This window comes from Sinocyclocheilus rhinocerous, unplaced genomic scaffold (assembly GCF_001515625.1).
Source record: "Sinocyclocheilus rhinocerous isolate Xijiao unplaced genomic scaffold, SAMN03320098_v1.1 scaffold2787, whole genome shotgun sequence".
NCBI classification, from domain to species: domain Eukaryota; kingdom Metazoa; phylum Chordata; class Actinopteri; order Cypriniformes; family Cyprinidae; genus Sinocyclocheilus; species Sinocyclocheilus rhinocerous.
In genome coordinates, this window is record NW_015639793.1 from 127,905 (window position 1) to 133,692 (window position 5,788).

Here is a 5,788-nt window from a genome sequence, read left to right on the forward strand (position 1 = left end):
TTCTCAGAGAGAGCACACAGACTTTTCAGTGCTTCAGATCTTAACAGTGAGGGAAAGTGGCATCATTTCCTGTATCTCACGTAGTTGTAGGAGATAATTCCACTGATTTAAAGGCAAAGTATGGTACGGTAACAGAGTTGACGCTACACAAATTATTATATTGTTATTGACTGTAAAATCTTGTAATTCATAACAATAAGTAACAAATTATTAAAATAATTAAAAATATAACCATTTGAAAAAAAGCAGGAAAAAGTAATGACTTCGGACACCAAATGTACCTGCAATTATAGAATCACCCACCTGCTTACTGTCTCACTGTTTCATTACCTGTGTCCGAAACGGCTCCCTATCCCCTATATAGTGCACTATATGGGGTGTCGGCCATTTTGTAGTGCTGTCCGAATTCTGAGTGAACGAGTTAATTCCCTACATTCGTTCACTACTTTTTACCCACAATCCTCTCTGATTTTGCATGTACAACCGATGTACACTCGCTGAAGCACTATTTCCCATAATCCAATGCGGAGAGGACTGACGAGCTGGAAGAGAGAGCGGGAGCGAGCGAGTTTGAATGAGAGATCTTCATTATTTCTGCTTTCACGGTTTGGCTATTTCATGCGTTATTCAAATAAAATATATTACTTAGGCATTAACTCAGTTTAATGTTTTACTAATTTACTGAGGTGGCGTTGTTGTTAACGTACAAGAGATGATGGAGATGTGATGATAATTTGGTGGATGATTATAAAATATTCGATAATCACCTGTATGTAGCGTATTCATCCTAATGTAATATTAATGGTCGCCTGAGGGCGCTCTATGACCACTGTGAGCGTCCACTTCACACTGTCGATGTTTCTGCGACAGCTCCAGCTCTCGGCAGTTTATACGTCAGCGTCCGAATCCGCTCACTCCGTTTCGGTCACTCCTTTCTGATATAGTGCACTAAACTGCCATACACTATATAGGGAACAGTGAACGAGTGAGCGATTTCAGACACGGCTATTGTGTGTAAAAGAGCAGTGTGAACATTCATCAGAATTTCTCATATTGTGTTCTATCTAAAAAAGTAAAGTCATGTTTAGGGGGGTGAACTGTCCCTTTAAATGATGGCACGCTATAAGGACATCTCTTATACATTAACATTTTGACCCCCTGGCCCAGGCTGAAACATATGCGTCATTCTAGTCCGTCGCACATATGCTGAAATCAATGAATGCCCAACAGTGCATGACAACACGCTTCAATAACCGGTGAAATCATGCATCTTAATGCACAGGCTCAGTTAGATGCCGCAAACACAGGCAACATCAGCACAACTCTACCCTAGTCACTAACTGCACTCAAAGTTCATACCTGAACTAATATGTAAAGCATAATAAATCAGTGATCACGAGGAGAACGCCGCAGCGGGTCATACAGTAGCCTACCTGCGGCAAGACGCGACGCGTGCGTTCTCTGCTGACACAGCGCTTTCGCTTTCACTGACACCGCGCACTGCAGGAGACCGTGTCACGTTTACATCTGACTGAAGAGCAGCTGCACTGTGCCTGGGTGAGTGTTTGAAGCGCTCGAGCTGAGTCGCCGCTGAACAGATGCACGGACATTTCTCCTGTCCGGGACTCCTCGTGATCACGTGACCGCGTTGCCCTCCGTGACGGAGCTCGCGCTGATGTGCGTTACGGTAAACATCCCGTATCGGAATCACCTCTCTTCATGCACCAGCGTGCACATATGCACCTTTAAAATCTATGAGATTATTCATAATACTTCAGCATAACATTTAAAAGATTTAGAGGCTCGCTGGTCTTCGTTGTACCAATATCATGCTGATTTTTAATTGAAACATACGCTCCTGTTTCAAGCTAAGTTCCGCCTCTTTCATTGATGACGAATTTACTGTACAATAATCATTCCAAAATTATATGAACTATTAAAAATATGAAACTTAGAGCCGTAAAGTTATTTTTTGTATCAGAATTTTGTGAAAGCGCAATTCACACATATATATATATATGATTTACATTTATATTTAGGATTTGGATTTAACCGTTGCACTTAACATTTACATTTAGATTTAGAATTTAAATTTAACATTCAGATTTATTTGTATATTTAACATTTAGATTTAAATACAAGATTAAAGATAAGATAAAACATTTAGGCCTTTAACATTTTATTTTAATTTAGTATTATAGTAATAAAAAACATTGCATAAAGCTTTAGGTAAATCTTGCTAAATGTATTTGTTTTGGTAGTTAAATCTGACCAGTTTTTCTTACACATTTCATTTTACAAACGGCACCCCATATGCGCAAGCTTTATGTGTGTGGAATAGGCTATAAAGGATCATTATGGTTTACTTCTTGCCAAATTTGTACATGAAAAGAAGGACATAATTCTATTAAAGACAAATTATCGTGAAATGTTTACTTTCATAGGCGGATTGTCGGCAACAGCCATGGTTTGTGATTTGGTCTTAGTGACTTAGGAGTCCTCTTAACTACCCCTAACTTTTCGCAGATTTAGGAGCTGATTTTAGCGCTTTAGAGCACAAATTTAGGAGTCCTAAAGTTAGGACTGACACGCCCATTATATTTAAAGTGTTAGTTCACCCAAAAATGAAAATTAGCAGATAAATTACTCACCCCCGATGCATCCTAGGTGTATATGACTTTCTTCTTTCAGACGAATCCAGTCGGAGTTATATTAAAAATGGTCTTTGATCTTTCAAGCTGTTTCATGGCACATGTTGCATGCTTTAGTCCAAAAGAAGTTGATTAAAAAGCGCCCTTCCATAAAAATAAAAAGTGTCTCACACGGCTCCGGGGGGTGAACAAAGGCCTCCTGTAGCAAATCGATGCGTTTTTGTAAGAAAAATATCCATATTCAGAACGTAATAATCACTTTAATGTAGCTTGCGCTCACTGTTGTACACTGGAAGCAGTTCCGGGCGGATGAGGTCAGCGCTGCACACAACATATTGGGAATCTCTCAGGACCCACTGGTCTGTATCGTATGGATTCTCTCATATAACACCTGGAGCTCTTCGTCCAAGGTCCAGCTCATCAAAACTGTATTATTTACTGCCAGATGCTGCAGTGGATTTCTGAAAAACCGCCAGCAAAGACACAGTGGACTAAGAGTGTATTGGACATCATGCCTTAAAAACAAGCCATTTCAGTTTTACAAAACTTGGGACCCTTTTCTCTCCCACTTGGGAGACAGTTTGAGTTGGATGTTGAAGAACGGACTGTGTGGCATTACATGGACCGGAATGAGATGAACATGGATGTTACTGGGTGCCTTCAACAGTTTAATTTAGTTATATATTTTTTATTTTATGTTGCTTTCCTCTTGTATGTATGTATTTTATTACAACTATCATTGCTGTTTTTGTTTTTTTCCTGGCAATTGCGCTGCTCCTGACTGTGACAGCATTAATGTTTTACTACGACCCCTCGCAAAGACACAGTGGACTAAGAGTGTATTGGACATCATGCCTTTGGAAGCCTTGAGTTTCTTCCTTAAAAACAAGCCATTTCAGTTTTACAAAACTTGGGACCCTTGTTTCTCCCACTTGGGAGACAGTTTGAGTTGGACGTTGAAGAACGGACTGTGTGGCATTACATGGAATGAGATTAACATGGATGTTACTGGGTGCCTTCAACAGTTTAATTTAGTTATATATTTGTTATTTTATGTTGCTTTTCTCTTGTATGTATGTATTTTATTACAACTATCATTGCTGTTTTTGTTTTTTTCCTGGCAATTGCGCTGCTCCTGACTGTGACAGCATTAATGTTTTACTACGACCCCTCTGAAGACAACTGTTATTTATGGATAGTTTTTTTTTTTTCCTTGCAAAAAAAAAAAAAAAAAAGAGGACATTTGCTCAGTGGACCTTTATCAGCGCATCTCTTCAGTGTTGATGGTTCAATGGCACTAAAGGTATGTTATTGGCCAACCATGGCCTTGGAGTGAGAAGTTATATGTGTCACGCTGTGCCTACTGTGAAGGAGCGAGGAACCAGGAGATGTGGAGTATCCAGAATAATAACAGACTTTCTTTTAACCAAGGAAATCACACGTAGGACACGGGGATCGACATTCAATACCGGATGCTAGACTTAGGAAAACACAGGGCTAAAGTAATGGGACTAATCAAGGAAATTAACTGGAAACACCTGGAACAAATGATCATGATTGAACATGACGGGAAAACTGGGTCATAGACAGGGTGTGAACTACGGGGGAGCTAGGGGGATCTCGGCTCCCTTAATAAGACATGGGCTCCCCTGAAAATGTGATTTGTGAAATTTTGGGGGGTCTCAAAAAATATTGACAATGTGTTATTTTGACGTGCAATTTCAATTTTGTGTAATGTGATCATCGTGGATTATTATGTGTAAAATTGCAAAAATATCATTCATTCATGCATGACGGCGATTTAAACCTAATTAACTTCAATAAAGATAACTATACATGCTATTCTTGTCATGAGCATCAAGGTGTGGGGGCGCTGCGGTGCAAATTCCACTCATGTTTAGTACATGTTAACTCAAAGATTCGTAGAAAAAATATAAACGCTGGACTCTGTGGTCGATTCTGTGTTAAAGTAAGGCATGTTATTCGCAATTATGTGTTGTGGCTGGGCTATTTGTTGTTTCACCTATCAATTCGTGTCAATAAAGTATAATAGGGTAAAATTTTGGGGGGTCTCAAAAAATATTGACAATGTGTTATTTTGACGTGCAATTTCAATTTTGTGTAATGTGATCATCGTGGATTATTATGTGTAAAATTGCAAAAATATAATTAATTCATGCATGACGGCGATTTAAACCTAAATGTCTGTCTGCTTATTGAGTTTATTTTAATTTATTAGAGTAACTACTCACCTTAATGTTGTTCTAAAGGCTTATTACTTTTTTTCCAAAACACACACAAAAAATCTCCTGCTCGCACTTGCCAATTTAATGGCAGAGAATGGTGACTTTAGGTTTTTTTTGTAGCGGATTCATATCTGTCGTGAAATAATCCTATGCATCTCGTGGCGTATATTCCAAGCGTTCTGAAGGTATACTGTGGTGAGATACAAACCGAAATGGCAAGTTATTACATTTTATGAAAATCCTGCATTGCAGTCCTGTGTGCGAGCGCATATCCTTTTGAGATATCAATTATAATCAATTTGAATAAAACACAAGACTACATTATAAAACTATAAAAGAGTAGGCTATTTAATATCTGTTGTTCTCTGGTTGTCAGTCAGAATGACAATTCTTGCGTGAACGTTATAGGCCTATATATTACCCAAGCCAATTTATTATTCTTTCCTTTTTGTCTTAGTGTTTAAAATATTTATTTTTAAACAAATTAATTAATTACTTAATTAAACAAACAGACTTACTGGGTGAGCAGATGACAGCTGTCATATCTTACCTGCCATACCCAGCTGATGCAAAGAATAGAATTTATATCTACACAGAAGAAAGCCCTGTCTAGACTCTGCCCTGGTACGAGTTGTGTCGAGCTATTCATTAGTCTGCTTGTTTGATGAAAAAAGGTGAAATGTAGTTGCAATAAATGCGTTAAGAATCTGTACACCTGCAGCCATGGAGGACTATTATTCTGCTGCGTGGTACTGCGGAAGAACTGATGACGGCACGGTTTGATCTTCGGCTGACCAATCAGCAGAAAGGGGAGTTTAATTCCCGCCCACGTGTAGAAATTCAAGCTGTTTATTCATTTTTCTACCCCTGAACGAAAAACAAAAATTTAAG

At 38.6% G+C, this 5,788-nt stretch overlaps 1 protein-coding gene across 1 annotated transcript in view; it reads right to left on the reverse strand.

Moving 5' to 3' along the window:
- The window catches only part of LOC107752127 (cyclin-dependent kinase 16-like), a 53,007-nt gene extending 51,363 nt beyond the window's left edge, over window positions 1-1,644 (reverse strand). Inside the window, exon 1 of the mRNA XM_016567994.1 lies at window positions 1,434-1,644. The gene's annotated coding sequence lies outside the window, so the exon portion shown is untranslated. The remainder of the gene's footprint in view (window positions 1-1,433) is intronic.
- Window positions 1,645-5,788: the final 4,144 nt, after the last annotated feature.